This window comes from Panthera tigris, chromosome A2 (assembly GCF_018350195.1).
Source record: "Panthera tigris isolate Pti1 chromosome A2, P.tigris_Pti1_mat1.1, whole genome shotgun sequence".
Classification (NCBI taxonomy): domain Eukaryota; kingdom Metazoa; phylum Chordata; class Mammalia; order Carnivora; family Felidae; genus Panthera; species Panthera tigris.
Genome location: NC_056661.1, coordinates 82,996,379 through 83,015,285, shown reverse-complemented (window position 1 = coordinate 83,015,285; position 18,907 = coordinate 82,996,379). Strand labels below are relative to the sequence as shown.

General features: G+C 35.3%; 1 protein-coding gene and 1 pseudogene across 1 annotated transcript in view; one reads left to right on the top strand and one right to left on the bottom strand.

The window, feature by feature from the left end:
* The window catches only part of MAGI2 (membrane associated guanylate kinase, WW and PDZ domain containing 2), a 1,321,708-nt gene that overhangs the window by 5,069 nt on the left and 1,297,732 nt on the right, over positions 1–18,907 (top strand). The window lies entirely within an intron of this gene.
* LOC102954787 lies at positions 6,464–6,868 on the bottom strand (annotated as a pseudogene).

Sequence of the window (18,907 nt, the reverse complement as noted above, 5' to 3'; positions counted from 1 at the left end):
TATCTTTGGGCATAATTTATGGATGACGCTACTGTAGTTTTTGGTATATGTACATAATTTAAATGGTATGACCTTGAATGTTAAATATGACAGTTTGCTTTTTTATGTGTGTGTTTTGAATGAGACTCATCTCAGGATGAAATCACAGCTGAAGTATTTAAGTGCCACCATCTCAGCTCTTAACATTTATACTGTGTGATCTCTTGGCATATTTATTATGCTCACTTTCCTTTTTAGTTTCTTGAAACTCACACATTCACTTTCATAATTAGCAAAAAGTTTTCACATTTGACAACTCTGACTGCTTACAGTTTAAAACATTGGCTTTCAAATGCATAGCAGACCCTGGTTGAATCATTTCCTTCAAGAGGTAAGATAGAGTAGTAGTTCTTTAACAGTCTTCCAAGAAGACTGCTTGATTTTGAATCTTGAGCATGCCACTTAGTATGGGCAGTATAAACAAGTTATCTAGCCTGGTGTAGTAATAGTACTTTGAGAATATTAAATAAGTTATGTATTTAAAATAAGGTAGTATCTGGCAGATAATGAGCGTTATATAAGTGTTACTCCACACAAATGTTATTCCAGACATATGGTCATTTTGAGCTAGTGACATATGAAATGTTGTTAACTTTCAGGATATTTCATTCTAATTGAAGACTAACTGAAATATATGAAATGATTGACTTACTGATAGTATGAGTAATTTGCAAGTAGTATTCTTGAGGTTTTTTTGTATAGTAAAGTAATCATTTTCTTTGTAAAGCATTAATGTGAAGAGTATACTATTAACTGGAATGGAACATATTTTTACCTTTTAAAAATAATTCCAACTGATGCTGCCTTTATGTGTGCAGATCACTGTTTAATTATTTGCATATTTTAGCCATTGTTTGTTTTCACTGAGTAGTTTATTCCTTTGTACCTATATCTTTTACACATTTGGTGAATGTATTGAATCATTTACTCTAGGCTTGGCAGGCATTGAAATCCTATTAGAATTCACTAATTTAAATTTAGGAATTTATTTATCCTTTTTACATGGGACTATTTTAGATACAAGTACATGTTTTAAGAATGAACTTTGACTTCTCAGCTAGAAATCAAGTATCTCATAAAGAGGAGCAATCACAAACAGATTTAATTCATAAGTGTTCACAGTCCACTATGTATAATAAAAATGCATAAAATACAGCAAGGAACTTACTTTGCACTTGTGAGAATGTCAGCAATTCAATATAAATACTTCTCTGAATTAATACTTATTAGATAGAACAATCAACAATATAGCTACCATCAGCTCTCCAATGATTTTAGGATTTTAGTTGAATTAACGCTATCTTTGAATTCAACAGAAACCTGTAACTTGAAGCTCCAGTGTTTAATATTAATTTTTAAAAATATCTCTTACCTGTACTAGCTATTTACATGACAAGAAATATGGAAAAGGGTCTTACAAATTTCTTAGTGTTGTGACCTTTTAAAAATGTTTTATTTAATTTCATTCCCAGCTTTCTTTCTTCTATCTCCAGTATGGACTGATGTGTTATTTCCTTTAATGAAAGGAAATTTTAATTAATATTATATAGATAATTTAATAACAAGCTCATGATTACTGAATTCAATTAGTGAAAGATACACATCTGCTAAAAAGTGTTGTAAAATGCTCATATCATCCTAGAGAAATAATAATTCCATTATTCTAATATTCCACTAATTATTGGAATATTCCACTAATTATTGCACTCATTGACACATTATCAACTCTTAAAAAAATTCTGTTTGGAGATTAATTTTTTAAAAACTTAAAAAAATTGTATTAAGTGTAGTATATAACATTGACTGATTTGGATACTTCAGAAGAAACAGAAAAAGGTTTCTTATTTGACAACTGGCTGAATATTCACTTAAATGCATCCCATGTCTTAATTTTCAAAGATCCAGTAGGCTAATGAGTAGATATTTTAAATAAATGGTTGGATTTGTTTCAAAATTTGTAATTATTTGGCTTGCTCTACCTTGAAATACATTTGTTCTTGTAATTGTTATATGAATCCATGTGAAGTTTTATGTCATTTTCAGTTATTTTGGCCCACTTAAAAAAATCAGTGTCAAAACCATGGAAGTCGTTATATATCCAGTAATAGGCCAAATCAAATATGTAACAGAAGAAAATATAAACATTTATAGTTTCAAATAAAAGACATTCTATAGATACTTATTTTTCTAATGACAAATTTGTAGATTTTTTTGACCCTCTTAAACTGCGTTTAGAGAAATTTGTACATGTGAAATCAGATTTTTCTGTAAATAACCATGATTTTATTAAGTGACCATGAAACGAAGCAGGAAGAAGCATACTTGTTTAATGTCAAAAAAGTATATTTTATTTATCTATTTTTCAAATTACATTTTGTTTGAAGAAATTTCTTAAAACATGAGTTTCCCAAATGTAATGTTGAATTATTTTTGTTGCCATGGGTATGAGTAGCATAAAAAAACGGTTTGCTCTTTACATTGTCACTTAATAGATCATAGAGTTTGAGTAAAAATGTTAAGTGCAAAATACATATAAGTTTTAACATTTATTTTTATTTTACAGGTGAGCATTGTTGCTTATCCTAGTATTTCGTATTGCTGTGCACAGGAAGGTTTATACTTAGCTAGAATCTATATGAATACAAGGATAACAAATGTTGTAGAAACCCACAGATTATCTAGCAACATAACCTGAACTTGTCAAAATCTGATGGGCTGGGTTGCAAGCATGAGCAAATTTCAGAGATATGTAATGTCCAGTGTTACATCTGTGAAGCGTTCTGATCAGTCTGTGGTTGACCCCTTTCTTTGCAGTCTGTGCTGTAAGGATGTTAAAGACAAAATTTCTTTAAATAGTAGCTAGCTTTTAGGCTTTTTAAAGGGTCACTAAAACCTCCCAGAAGTCTTGGCTTATTTCCAAAAGCACCTTGAACATGAATAACTGTAATCTCACTTTTCTAGAAACTCAGGTACTTGGAGGGTGGCCATTTTGTTGGTGTTAGGACTGGGGTCTAAATAGAAGTTGACCTCCCCCTCCCCCGGCCAGAAGTGCAAGAATGTTATCAATATGCTCTTATCTCTTTGCAATTAAAGTAATAAAACCTTCCTTTGTATTTCTTCTGAAAGGTCTATAGCTGAATCTCCTTTTCCTTTTTGGTTGAAAGTGCCTATGCTTTTCTTCCCTTCAGTGTGAAAGATCACTCTAGTGAACAACAGATTTACTTTTCTTCTTTGTGTACATGGATGTCACACACACATACACACACACACACACACACACACACACACGCATGTGGGTGGGCACACACATTTTTCAAACACTAAAGTTTAATGCCAGTTTTTAAATCCATAGTCCCAGAAAGATATGTGCATGTGAGGATATAGTCTTACTTTAGAGAAAGAGTTACATAAAATTTTTCCATGTGTGACAAATCTAGCTGAACAGTTTGCATAGTCACCTATTAATTTTCAACTGTGAGTGGTATTTTTTCATGTTGATTTCTTTTTGAGAGTGGGGGAAGGGGCAGAGAGGGAGACAGAGGATCTGAAGTGGTCCGGTGCTACCAGCAGAGAGCCTGATGTGGGGCTAGAACTCATGAACCATGAGATCATGACCCGAAGTCAGACACTCAACCTGCTGAGCCACCCAGACACCCCTGTGAGTGGTATTTTTTAACCCCTATTAGCTCTGATAGTGGGATACCATAAAGACATAATGAAATCAAGTACCCAGATGATTTATACATTTCACATATATTAGTTCTTAAGAAGTGATAATGAGAAGTCAGGTTTTAATAGTTTGGAATTTGATAATTTTTATTTGCATGGCCAAGTGGCTGATGGACTACATAATGCCTGGGATAATGCCCTAATGATAAGGTAACAAAAGATGGGTCAGGGACAAGAGGCATGCTTGGTCATCATCATGATAACATATTTACAGTGTTTTAATTTTCATTGGTTTAGATGTCTCAGAGAAAGGTAAGAGGACCCGATCAAACTTGCTACGGATAAAAGGTGTATTACAATTCTAAAGCAGTAATCATTTAAAAATAGGTTAAATGATGCCTAACTTACAAATGTTTAGCTAAAATACAGGTAATAGTATTGCCTTAAATTAAAGATGTCAAGAAACCCGAGTTTAATTAGCCTGAATCCTAAGAGATTTTGTTATGAAATGGAGAATAGAATATTTTGAATTACATTAATGTGTTAAATTCAAAGCCATTTTCTTTATGTCAAATTAATTCACTGTGGAGTGATACTGTATATGGATCTATAAAGTGCACATATACTATGAAGTCTAAGAAAAACTATGTAAAATTAATGATATTGATAGCTCAAACAATATGCTAAACTACTACTAAGAATCAAGAAAATGCTTTTTTAAAAATAATTGGGAAGTCTTCATTGTATAGTGTGAAAAGCATCACGATGACTCTTCTAGCATTGACTAAGGAGATGCTTTGCTTCAGTTGAATATGTTTTCAGACAGACTTTAGAAGACCACAGAGTTATTAAGGAGACATTGTTGATTCTCTACTGGAATGCATTTCTTCTCTTCTTGCCTCCATCCTTACTAACAGAATGACAGTTTTGTTCAAGTATCCACATGTTGATGTGCTGCTATGCCATGTGTTTCATATTAGCGTGGCCTCATCCCAAGGGGATGAACTTAGACTAGTGTAAACCAAGCATGGTAATTTCATCTCTTTGCCAATGATTGTTTTAGGAAATGGCTTATAACCCAGTTCTAAGTAGTGAAAAGTAAGGTGAATCCCCCTGGGGACTTTCTGAGAAATTTTTTAGTTTTTAAAATAAGATTCAGGACAGAGCTATTCACATTTCTGTCTGTGAAAGTTGCTGCATGTGGAGGTGATGCCTGGAGCAACTATAGTCATCTTGTGTTCATGAGGAGAGCTACCCAAAAGGTGGAGATTGGTAGAATGGAGTGAGAAAAAGCTACTAGCTCCTTGGTGAACTGCTAAAATAATGAACCCAGAACCAGTCCAATCTCAGTGTTCTTGTTACTGAAGTAATAGGCATTTTAAGATTTTTATTTTATTTTATTTTATTTTATTTATTATTTTATTTATTAATAGATATTTTAAGGTATTTAAGATATTAAAAGATATTTTAAACCATTAGGTTTAGTTGGGTTTAGTTAGGTAGGTTGGGTTTTCTGTTATTTTGCAACCAAAATCTTCTAATTGATACGACTCTAAAATGTTATAAAAATAGATATTGCATTCCTATTTTATTGTTTTGGGAGCAATGGTGAAGATCTTCTTTTTGAAAAGATAAATCTATTTGAAGAATAAACCAAGGTGTATTTTCCTGTTAGATAAGTTCAAATTCTAGGTATGTCTCCGTTACCTCATTTAGTTTGCTCTGGTTGGACTTCTGTTTTAAATTCCAGAAAATTTTAACTGTTGTGAAGTAAAATATGTAGGAACACAAGTTCATTTTAACATTACCCAAAATAGAACATAATCAAGAAAGCAAATCAGCTACAAAAATATACCCACAATGCATGCCAAAACCAACTTGAAATATTTTTTTTGAATTATAAAATATTTACAAATGTCTGTGCCATTGATCCAGGAGTGTATATAATTATAAACTGACTCATCAAAAATGTTCCAACGTCCATTTTTCCAGGACTAGAATTCATTTACTTATTATTTAACAAACATTTATTGGTAACCTATTCTCTAGTAACACTGAAATAGAAACTGGTGGTAAAAAGATGAATAACCATTAAGACATCATCCATACCCTCAAGTAGTTGCATCCTGTTGTATATCTGTGTGATCTGAGTTAAAAATTATTGAGAATATCTTTTCATCTTTTAAATATACCTTCCATGATGTAAACAGAATAAAAAATAAGAAAAGAAAACATTTTGTGGAAGAAATAATGGTTAGGCGTTCTTAGTATTCGACATCATGGATTTCAGTTCAAGTAGTTACATAAACTCTATGTGTATATTTTTAATGATATATTCTGGGCACTGTGCTAGATAATGACCATAGAAAGGTGTGTAAATCTTTTTTTTTTTATTTGTATTTTCATTTTAAAAACATATTTTAGAGAGAAAGTGTGAGGATGGAGAGGGACAAAAGGAGAGAGAGAATCCCAAGCAGGCCCCTTGTGCAGCATAGAGTCTCACGTGGGTGATGTGGGTCAGGCATCCCAAAGGGTGTGTAAATCTTGATTCCACTTTAGGAATTTCACAGTGTAGTATAATAGTCAAGAGCATGGAGCTTTAGTGACCAACAGTTGTGGATGCCAGTCACAGCTCTGCCCCATACTAGACATAAATTGAACAAATTGTTTTATTTTTTTTAAGTTCTTAGTTTATTAATTCTCACATGAAAAAATGTGCACAGTCACCACAGATAGTCACTGCAGAATCTTTTCTTTACTCCTTCTTTCTGCCAGCATGAGCATTGGCTTTTGTAATCCCCCTGACTTTCTTCATTCTGTTCTTTTGTTCCTTTTGCTTTTTTCTTGACGTCTTTGTCTTCTCATACAGGCCATGTCTGGCAAGTCTATGTTTGGGTTTGTTTTTCTTTGTATAATCCAAGGAATCATAAATCATGCCAAAGGCAGTTGTCTTGCCACAACCAAAATGAGTTCTGAATCCAAATACAAAGATGACATTGGGTATAGTCTTGTACATTTTGGCTAGTTTATACAGAATTTCTATCTTAGGTACTGTGTTGCCTTTCTGGGATAAAGAATATCAATGACCATCTATCTGTTTCTGTTGAAATAATCAGTTGGTCATGAACTTCCTGGTCCTGATAGTTACTATGTCATTCATGATGGTGGCCAAGCTTCAAGCAGTCAGGGAACAAACAAATTGTTTTACATTTTTATAAATCAGCTCCATCCATTGTAAAATAGGTATCATTACAGAACCCACTTCATAAAGATGCTATGAAGAATAAATGTTATAATGCGTTTATAATATGCATAGCCCAGGGCCTGGAGTGTGGTACAGACTCAAAACTATATACAATAGTACATAAAGTATATCAGGCAAGGAAGATAGGAAAACACTTCTTGAGAAAAAGCAAGGAGGCATTGATATTAAAAGTTTCAAGGAAGGTGATAAAGAGGTTCTAAGCACCAAAGTCTGGAGTTTAATATAGATATTAGAAATAAGTGACTTTGGGGGATTAGATGTGGGCCAAACCATCATATAGAACTGAATGTTGAGCCACTGAGTATTATTATTATTATTATTATTATTATTATTAGCAAACATTTGTTCAGTGCTTACTGTATGTCAGGCAGATAAACACTTTAGATAAATGTTAATTAATCCTCATATTATTCTACAAGGTAGCTACTGCCATTAAGCCCATTTGCAGATAAGAAAACTAGAGCCTGGAGTGATTAAAAAACTCATACAAGGACACATAATAATTAGCAGAGCCAGGATTCAAACCTAGTCAATACTCTTAACTGCTATGGCTCATTTGCTTCTCTATGTTTGAAAGGTTTTAAGAACAGGATTGAGAAGATCATATTTGTCCATTGTTTTCCCTGTGAGGAGAAATGTAGGCAACATTTCATGGAGCACATGCAGTCAGTCAAAAGACCTAATTAAAGGAGGTTGAAGATACAGGCAGAAAGACAATTTACGAGGCTACAGACTTACCCAGAAGAGAGGTTTTGAGGTCTTGAACCATAACAATGAGGGTAGGAGTGGGAAAGAAGGGAACTGATTCAAGAAATATATATAGATGGTAAAATTGTCAGTGTATCTGATTGGATAGGGATAAAGAAAGAGGTTATCTTGGTTGATTTTCTAGTTTCTGTTAACTGGTGTCAATCATTACAGAGACTAGAGGCAGGGAGTAAATGTGGATAGAAGGTAATTCCATTTGGGATCTATTTAATATGAGGTACCTGGAACAAATAGGCATCTGACTATTACAGCCTTAAATTTGGAAGAGTGGTTGGGATTGAATGTGTAGATTAGCTAGCATGAGATCATCTGACAAAAGAATGTAAAGGCAAAAAGACAAAAAAAAAAATACTGTGGCATCTATGGTTTAGAAGTCAGGGGATCCCAGGAAAGAACCTAAGACTGTTATCAGACTGTCTTAATGTTGAGTGAATGGTCAGCACTGGTAGACACAGCAGAAATGGTTAAAGATGATGTCTGTAATGGTTCTATTGTATTTGGCAAAAATGGAGGTCACGTTTGTTTAGTGTCATTTCCATGGAGTGGAAGAAGCAGGAGAACCAGATGTCATAGTGTTGAAGAGTGAACAGGAGGTAAGAAAATAGAAATAGCATGTGCATCCTGCTCCTTCAAGAAGTGTACATATAGTAAAAGGTGATAGGCAGTTGCTCTCTAGGGGATGCATGGTTAAGATGGGTAGGGGTGGGGCATCTGGGTGGCTCAGTTGGTTTACTGGATTTTGGTTTAGGTCATAATCTCAGAATCATGGGATCGAGCCCCACGTCAGACTGTGCTGAGCATGGAGCTTGCTTAAGATTGTCTCTCTCTCCCTCTGCCCCTCTCCCCAACTCACACTCTCTCTCAAAAACAAACAAACAAACAAACAAAACCAGAGGGGGTAGTGTTGTACATGTTTGTGTTATGATCGAATTTCTGTGTTTGTCACATAAATATATTTTATTCCATTATAAAAATCTTCTAGCAAATTAAGATCCTTTAACTTATGAATTGAGTAAATAATTATTCATTATATTTTTGTTTTGTGTCATGCTAAAGCTAGGTTCTGGCATTAAAATAATAAGGGTCCAGGGGTGCCTGGGTGGTTCAGTCAGTTAAGGCTCTGACCCTTGTTTTCAGCTCAGGTCATGATCTCACAGTTAGTGAGTTAGAGCCTTGCATCAGGCTCTGTGCTGGCAGTGAGGAGCTTGGTTGAGATTCTCTCTCTCTCTCTCTCTCTCTCTCTCTCTCTCTCTCTCTCCCTGTCTCTGATCCTTCCCTTCTCATGATTTCTCTCTTTCAAAATGAATAAACATTAAAAAATAAAATAAATACAATAATAAGGGTCAGACCCTACCATCCAAGAATACAGAACAGGAGAGGCAGTTATGTACAAACCCAGCCTTAAAACACTGAGTTTTAATGGAATGATACAGAAATAAACAAATTGCTTTTAGAGTATTAGAAGGGAAAAGAAGAAGCAGGGCAGTAGCATATAAAGAGGGTGGATCCTGGAGTAAGAGGACTGAACTGGATTCCAGTCCCAAGTTCATTGCTTTCACTTCCTTATGGGAGGGTTGGGGTTAACTTTCCTTCAGATTCAGTCATATGTTACATTAGGGTGGTTAGAATTAAAGAAGATAATGCATGAAAATATTTTATAAAACTGTTAGCACAGTTCAGTTGGAAGTGTTACTGCCTAGAGATGGAAGATGGCTGGGCGTGGGCGTGCTTCACAGCATAAAAGATCTTTGACATTGGCCCTAAAGTGTGAGTGTGATTTCAGGAGGGGAGGTGCAGAAAGCAGAAGGAAGAGCATGGCCAAAGGTCAGAGAGGATAAAAGTGACCCTCCAGTGCAGAGAACAAAATACAGGTCATTGAGGCCAAAGAAAGGGGGACCTGAGTGCCCCTAGTGGCAACTAAAATTTTTTCCAGAAAGGAAACTTGGAATCCTATCAGGAAAGGCCTCAAACCTAAACTTAAAGAGTTTGGACATTGTTCTTTAGGTGAGTAAAGCCACTGAAAGGTGTCTGAAAAATGGAGAAGCATAATGTGGTTGTGGTTGTTGTTGTTGTTGTTGTTGTTTTCAGAGGTAGGGCAAGGGGGAAATTTGGCTTGGGGTATGTATTGGGTGGAGAAGAAACAGAACAAGGCCTAAGGTCTGGTATCAGTAGTTGGAATGGAGGGACATGAACTTGAGACATATTTTAAAGGCAGTTGAATCAGAATTTATTTCCAATTGAATGGGAGATAGTGGTAAAGGGGAGACAATAGTCAAAGATAATTCTGAGCTTTCTGACTTGGGATAGCTTTGTGGAGTAGATGAAGATGCCATTAGCTACAGAGATTAAAATTTAAACTACAAGGGAAATGGCTTCAGGCTGTTCTAGAAATTAAAAATTGCTCTCTTTGACAAATGCAGAAGCAGCACCATGCTACTATCAGTGCATTTTGGCTCTTAGTGAAGAAGTAATGTGATTATATTCATGAGGTATGAATCATTGATATTTTACTTAAAACAGTTTAGACTAGTCATTGGAGTTAGAGATAGTGAGTTAACAAAACTAAGTTATAAAATGGCCTATTTTTAAATTTTTACTAGATTTTATTTTGCTTATTTTATTTAATTTTGCTCCAGTTGATATTATGTAAAGAATAGAGTGAGTGGAGAAAAATGAATGCCTGAGAATATAATGTGTTTGGGGTGCCTGGCAGGCAGATGATGGCATGTTTATGACATTAGGGTTGTTGGTCACGTATGTCTAGAGCTCACAGAATTGTTAGAATTGCAGATTGGAGAATTGAGTGGCATTGTTTCTACTTGGTAGTAGTAGCTTCTCAAGGAGCTTTGGTGCTCTTAGAAGAGCGCTGGGTGAGAAGGGACCAAGAATAGGAATTTGAGGAATGCCTGTATTTCATAGGCCTGCACATGGCATCTTCTTTACTTAGTATTTCTACCTTAGGATGGGGGGGAGGAGGGACATAAATCTTAATTTGTTTTAACACTTATTTATTTTTTTAGAGACAGAGAGGGATAGAGTGTGAGTGGGAAAGGGACAGACAGAGAGGGACACACAGAATCTGAAGTAGGCTCCAGGCTCCGAGCTGTCGGCAGCACAGAGCCTGACGTGGGGATCGAACTCACGAAGTGTGAGATCATGACCTGAACAGAAGTCGGACTCTCAACCGACTGAGCCACCCAGGCGCCCCCATAGATCTTTAACAATGTACAAACCAATCCTCTTAAATTGGGTTCTTCATAGTATGAATCACATTGAAGATAATTATCATATACAGATTTTTAATGTTAATGTATCACTGTTAAGCACTACAGATAATGTTTCTATTTTATTAGCAAACCAGATGCAAACAATAATAGTGAGAACTCTGTCTTCAACAGTGCTGCCTTTATGTACTGTATATTTTTAGTCTCAATTCAAAGGTCACAGAAACTAAACAATGCCTCACTTTTTAAAATCTGTGAGGTGCTATTTTGAGACCAAGCTCTTTGACCATTGCTGTGGTATTATAGACTATATTTGGAGTAGACCCTGAAAATGCAAATTCTTCTCTAAATTATACTAGAGATTCTTTATTGAAGCTATGTTTGAAATTAATAACCTTCCTCTGCCATGTGAAATTATTCAAATATTTCCTATGGTAATGGTTGGGATATGTAACTTTTTGAACACTCAAATTTTTATCTTCTTTCTTATAGGTAGCTTCTCTAGTTAAAGATACTAGAAATTACATATAAAATATTTTGAACTTTGTATAATTGTATAACTGTGTAACTGTTATATAATTTTGTTAATTAAAAGAATGACATATATATCCTAACATCTCAACGTTCATTTATTTGTCCAGAGTTGGTATGTGAAAATTAGATCCATATTTTTGTAATTCTTAATATCACAACAAAATGTGATTTTTGTAATGGTTTTCCAATAAAGTTGTGAAATATGTTACTTGAACTAGATGCACAATACATCAAAGGTAGGTATAGCATTTAATTCATATTTATTTCCTTAGTACCTGGACTGATGCCTGAGAATATGCAGAATGTTTTGGAAACATTTGTTGAATGAATGAATGAATGAATGAATGATAAAGGTCCTCCTTCCCTGTAATACTTGATTTATTTGAAACACATTGTATTAGTCAGAGTTCCCAGGAGAAACAGAACCAACAGGATATATTTACACACACACACACACACACACACACACACACACACACATAGAGAGAGAGAGAGTATGAGAGAGAGAGAGAGACTTAGAGAGAGGTAGATTGATTGATTATAAGGAATTGGCTCATGTGATTATGAAAACTGACAATTCCCAGTATATCCACAGTAAGTCAGCTAACTGATGACCCAGGAGAGCTGATGGTATAGTTCCAGTCTGAAGGCCAGCAGGCCTGAGAGTCAAGAGGAGCCAGTGTTTCAGTTTGAATCCAAAGGCAGGGAAAAACTGGTGTCTCATTTCAAAGGCAGTTCAGGCGGGAGGCATTCTCCCTTACTTGGGAGAGGGTCAGCTTTTTGCTCTATTCAAGCCTTCACCTGATTGGACGAGGCCCACCTGCATTAGGGAGGGTGATATTCTTTGCTCATCCTAACTATTTGAATGTTAATCTCTTCCAAAAATACCCTCACAGATACAGCTAAAATAATATTTGACCAAACATCTAGGCACCCGGTGGACCAGTCAAGTTGACACATAAATTTAACTATCACACACATTAGGAACCTCTATCCATAATTAACAGACATTGTAAGTACAGCCATTTTAGCCTACAGCTATATCCTTGAAAAATATTTTAAATCATTTTAAATAATTTCTTTTTAAATATACTTACAGCACTCTTTATTATGTTGTGGTAGATTTTTGGCTGTGTGATCACTACCTACCTCATCCATTAGGAGACTCATTTCACTTAAAGTGTTATTTTTCCCCAAAATATGCCCTGTTTTGTTCTGAAATACATTCTTATAATTAATCTAAATTACAAAATGTTCCTAGTTTATTGAGTAACATTTTTATTCTTACACTGAAACGGTTGTGAAAGGAATCTGTTTTTGTTTAATTTAAAAGTTATATGTTAAATAGTTTGGCAGTGTGCAACCTATGCTTGCTTGATTCAAAATAGTATGAGCCCTGTAGAAAGTCAGGTTGCTGAGTCCATTGTCCATCAACATCTAAGAGAGTTTAGCTGCTAATGACTGACATTGCCATAGACCTCCAGTATCAAAAGACAGCTTAGAAGTTTAGTTAGAGTAAGAGATTTTCTTTGTTGGGAGAATTAAATTGACTCTTTTGCTCGAGAGGGGAGGTTTTCATCTAAGATGAGAATTGTTTCAGGCTGTTTTAGGAGAGAAAATTGCTCTATTTGAGAACTAAGGGAAATGTAAAGGTGGTAGATTAAGTGGTTCATAGTAAATTAGTCATAAATGGCATTCATGTGCCATCCACTTCAAAATATCTTTAAATGGGGTGATCAGAAATAAGAGCTCAGGGCGCTTGGGTGGCTCAGTCGGTTAAGTGTCTGACTTTGGCCAGGTCAAGATCTTTCAGTTCTTGAGTTTGAGCCCCACCTTGGGCTCTCTGCCATCAGCTTGGAGCTGTCTTTGGATCCTGTCTTCCTCTTTCACTGCCCCCCACACCAACCCCATGCACATGTGCTCAAAAATAAACATAAAAAAAGAAGAGCTCATTCAGTCAAGGAAAATCACAGTACACATTTTTGTACTAAGAATATTTATTTTTTCCTTTTCTTTGTTGCATTTGATATCTTGATGTATTTGGTTGATGGGTGAGTCAACTAATTTTCTTATTTTTTAAAGTTAAGTATTTCTGTGGCACTTCCTACAGTTATTAATGTCAAACTTAAAAGTTCATGTCCAACTTAGTCCTGCAATGTAAACATTGCTGAATTTAATAAAAAAAAATTCAGTATTAACAATAAAAACCTCTAGGTTGTTTTGGCTTCTTAGAACATTTCAGTCATATGTACTGTCTCTGGTGACTATTAAATAGGTTGGGCTCAAAGAGTATCAACAAGAAATAATTATTTTTTCTCATTTACCCCACCTCATGACTGTTTTTTGTTTGTTTGTTTGTTTGGTTTTGTTTTAATATATCAGAATAGTCTCATTTTCAGGTATAAAAAAATGTATGTTTGCAATTTAAATTTTAACATTGCTTCCAACAGAAAGGTTCCCCTATCATCTTTTGAGCTCAGGTCGACCAGGAACTCTGGAAACCAATAATGAGAGAGGTTAGTGTGGTCCCTTTCATTGTTTTGTTTGCTCCACCTCTCCCAACCCCCCACCTACTCTGTCTCCTCACAGGTCAGGGCAAGGGAGGAGGAGGAACATGAATAAAGGAACAAAGGCCTTGTTTTCTTTAGTTCTTTTAAATCTGCCCATATGTGCCCTGTTTATGTCAGGCATCCAGATGCTGTCTTTCTGTCATGGATCACATTTGTATCTTCTTCAGACACACTCTTATTCCTCACCACCTTTTGCATACACCACCGTGTTGATTGCAGCACGTCCTGACAGTGGCAGTGTGCTCTAAACCTGACCACTTGTAATTCTGCCGTCAGCTCCTGCCCACTGCACTACCCTTCCAGGTTCTTTGTGTTACTGTCCCCTAGGCCCAGCAGGCAGCCCCCTTGAGCAAAATCCTTTCCAGAGCGCTGTCACTGGCTTTCTGCTTGAGTTAGCTACTTGGCCTTGGAAAACTTCATGCGGTCTTCCTTGACCCATCCTGTTGCAGAAATGCAACTGCATCTCTTTTGTTCAAATATCATAGGCAGCTCCACCCAAGCTCCCACCTTCAGAATTCTCTGACAAAAGGTAGGCATAAGTCCTTATCTTTATGAATACCCTCAGGCTCATGGGAAAACTTTTCCAGTTGTTCCCAGAATTCTCTCATACTTTGCTTCTGGGCTGCACACTTGAAACTATGACTGTTTGAAGAATTCAGCAAGCAACTATTCTGTGACCCTTGTGAGCGACCACTTCCTTGCAGGTAGCGCAGTCTAAGGGGGAAGTTGAGATGATACTTCATTGTCCCCTAAGATTCCCTTCAAAGAATCTTTGGTTGTGGATCTCTTTTCACATATTTAGTCTTTGCATTTAAGCTACTGGAACTGATGATCTTTGGACTGGCTTTACCATGGATATGACTGATAACTTCTTTTCCATTGTCCTTAGCTTTGAAGCTTTAGCTACATTCCAGGAAAACAGGAAAAGTCCCACCTCACATTTAGTTACATTCATTTAAGGCTCACATTGAACTCTACGAGGAAAAGTGATATTTATCATCCCAGTTAAATGTGAGGAAACTGAAGCATAAAGAGTGTCCTCTTTATGGACTGCCCAAGGTCACTCAGCTTGCCCAAGGTCACTCAACTTGCCCAAGGTCACTGAGTCCTAAGTGACTGCTTAACTTTTATCTGCTCTACATGTTGCTAAAACAGAATAGGACAGAGTCTAGAGGATTAATGAACCAATCCCTGTCATAGGTGCCTCCAACTGTAAAGCAGACAGTTCTAATACTCAAATGTTTTACTTTTCCAGTTCTGTTTTCCTTTCCAAAGCTTCAGAGTTTTTGATAGAAATGGCATTCATTTTTTCCCATCTTAGAATGGTTCAAATACTTCAAATTTAATTGCTAATTTTCATGCTGAAATCATAAGCATCTTAGTAGTGTTAAAATATTTCTTATTCAGCTGTCTCAGTACTGCATAGCATACACCACTGGCAACCATAAAAATACTACAATAGCACTGTGTTAAAAGAGAAGGAGTATCAAATTCTACAAATGACAAAGAATATAAATTCCCCTAACAGTGTTTTTATGCTTTCTGAATTTTTAAACAAATATTTTTTTTACGAACTTGAAAGTTTATTGCATTATTGCTTTATATGAATTTTTTTTTCTCAGAAATCAAACATTTCTTATTTGTCTTCTTTCTTCCCCCTAGGAAATTATTTAGTCTTACTGCTATAGTGACATAAATCTGCTATTTGTTTACACTCAGTACCATCCTGATACATTATAAATAGTGCATTTCTAAAATGTATCTACTTGTAAAATGTAAACTTGAGAATTTGGCTCCAAAGTACAGTCTTATCTCAGGTGTTTTGTTCTATTATGCTCATGTGGAGCTTATATTTAGTATTACTTGAGTTGCAGATTTATTTCATCTTGCCTAGCAGCATCAGCTATTTCCTTCTGCTGGTTCCAATTATTATGATTATTTCCAGCCTGAGTGAAGTTTGGCAAAAGCAAATATAGAAAGGGAAAGAAAAGAATAGGCTATTCCCTCTAGCTAACATTCAAGCTTATCAGTCTTTATTTAACCTCAGAAACTATTTATTAAATATTTGGAGTTAGCAATTTAATACTGATTTTGGTCTTCCTCGGTGTTGCAGACATAAACCCAAGTCTGTTCAGGGCACAGTTTAACACTATGACATAGTATGAAAGATGCCATTTCCTTACCCCTGATAGATTGAGCCATTGTCCTTTTCTATTACTGAAGCTAAAGTGAAGATGGACTTGTATTTGTTGAGTTCCTGTGATATTCCTTGCACACGTGATATATAGAGAAGTAGAGGTTATAAGCACATATGGGTTACTGCCTACAGTATGAACAGTATTTATAGTTAGATCCCCATTACATACTTGGGTGATTTTGGAAACTGTTAGGTACTTTTCTTGTCATTCATGCCTGAGGCCCCAGACAGTTGTATGTTGAGATTGTGGGATGACAACCGAGTAGGAGTCAAGAAACTAGTTCACATAGGCTGCTTTTTTTACTCCATGTTTCTTCAGTAACTTTATGGTAAAACACACACACACACACACACACACACACACACACACACACACACACACACACTCCAGAACCCAGTTCTTCCTCTATTCTCAAAGACACAAAGCATTTGATAAGAATGTCTAAAAAATTGACTCATCCTAATAAATTTGCTGTGAAGCTTTTCTATAAATTTGAGAATTTAGCACGAGGGGAGACAAAGGCATCATATTGGGTGCTGACTTTGTGCACTTGCTTCTTTGTCATTTGTTTCCATATAGTACTAATTGCCAATGCTAACACAAAATTCTACAAAGCCTTATTTTACCACTATGAAGTAGAGAAATGACTAAAGGCGGAAGACTGATTTATAACCCTTATTTTTAAAAAAGCATTAAACTTGAAACAACAAAACAAAATAGCAAAACAAAAATGTCATTAAATGTGAAAATAACCATTAAGGCTAACTCCTAAAACTTCTTCATTTGGTAGACTTTGTGACTACCAATCTTATTCAATAAGATTATTCTTGCTATTATTAGAGAAAAGTCAATTCTAATATATAGAATTCTAATGTATATGAAAAATATGATTCTCTGATAAACTTACACAACCATTTTCTCCAACTTATATTTTGCCTTTGTTGCTAACTTCAAAAAAAACAACACACAACTCTGTAGAAGATAGGGAGCTGAAAATCTTTTTCGACAACATTGTAAATTTTGCTAAGAAATACAGAGAAATCAAACCGTTGCTTTTTCATTTATTGACTTGTCAATGAGGCTTATAGTACAATGTTTATGTTCAAGATTTATTATATATTGAAACAATTTGATTTAATTCAAACACAGTAAAATAGATTGAAAGCTGTTCTGCTGAATAACTTTTTTTAATAAAAAGTGGAAAGCGGGGTGCCTGGCTGGCTCAGTTGGAGGAGTGTGGGACTCTTGATCTTGGGGTCGTGAGTTCGAGCCCCATATTGGTTGTAGAGATTACTTAAAAATAAAATCTTTATATAAAAAAGGTAAGGAATGACTTTTGTGGATGGAAAAATATATACTTAATTTATGAAGCATTGCAGAAGTGGATTTGGTATAAGGGATATTTACATAGACTTGTATGGTATATGAAGAACTTATAACAGGTCACTTCTCTTATATAGCTACACAGTCTACTTTTACATTATTTTCGTAACTGATAAGTGAGGCATGTTTATAAGGGCTTTATATAAAACATACCCAAAATGTTATCTAAATATTAACTATTGGAAATACAGAAAACTGGATGTTTATGTGTTCTTAAAAGTAAGCTTTTCAAAGGACGTGACTTGGGCAAATGGAAGCAATGGCAGTTATGCATTTTCAGTAGGATATTAGCTGATTTGTCATTGAATATAATTTAGCAAAAATGTGTAGAAAATACAGATGTATTTTCACTTCCATGTTCATTTTGCTTAGCACTCAGTTTTGGAGGATTTTACTGACTATTCCTCGATCAACAGGAAATGTGAAGATGGTGATGATTATACTAATTTCAAATTTTAAAATTTGACATTCAGTGATAAATCTAGGCATTCTTTACCCTCCTTGTATATTTATAGCCTGCCAAGAATAAGGATAGGCCAGCCTGTTAGTAAACAATATTATAAATCATTTGATACTATCAGATAAACACCACTATGACAAGATGGTAATTCTTGGCAGTGGTCACAGAGAGTACAAGCCACTGCATTTATGTAATGTATTTAAGGTGGAATGGCTTCAAGATGGAATGGTTTATACAAGTATGATTTCATTTTAATCTGAGCTGTCTATTTCTACAGATATTCAAATTATTTGTATTTTCCCCTGAAGAAAAGGCTTGTTTATGAATGATAAAGGCAGATTTCTTTGCCTATTTGAGCTTAGTGAATTTATACAGACATATGCTCGGACCTGCCAAATTTTCAATTTGACAACTGCCAAGTTTTTATCCAGTCCTCTCTGACTGGATCCAGGTCCATGTTTTCCAATTGCTCTCTGTATATTTCCACATGTATGCTATGCTTCTTTCTTTAAAAATCTAAGAGTCAACTTAATTTCCATGTTTGTAAGCTATGCCTGATTTTCCAGTTTCTTCTAATGATACCATTGACCCCTAGTTCACTTGAAATGGAAAGCTGGAAATCCATGCCCTCCCTTTTCTTTTATCAGACTCTTTAATTTGTTTAATTCTGTCAGGTAAGTCTTGGTAGTATTTCTTGTCCTTGTTCTCTGCTTTTTCTTAACATTCTATAGGTGTCTCTTTATTTCTAATGTCTGTACTAATGCCATAGCTTCTAATCTGGTTTCCTGCTGACAGTC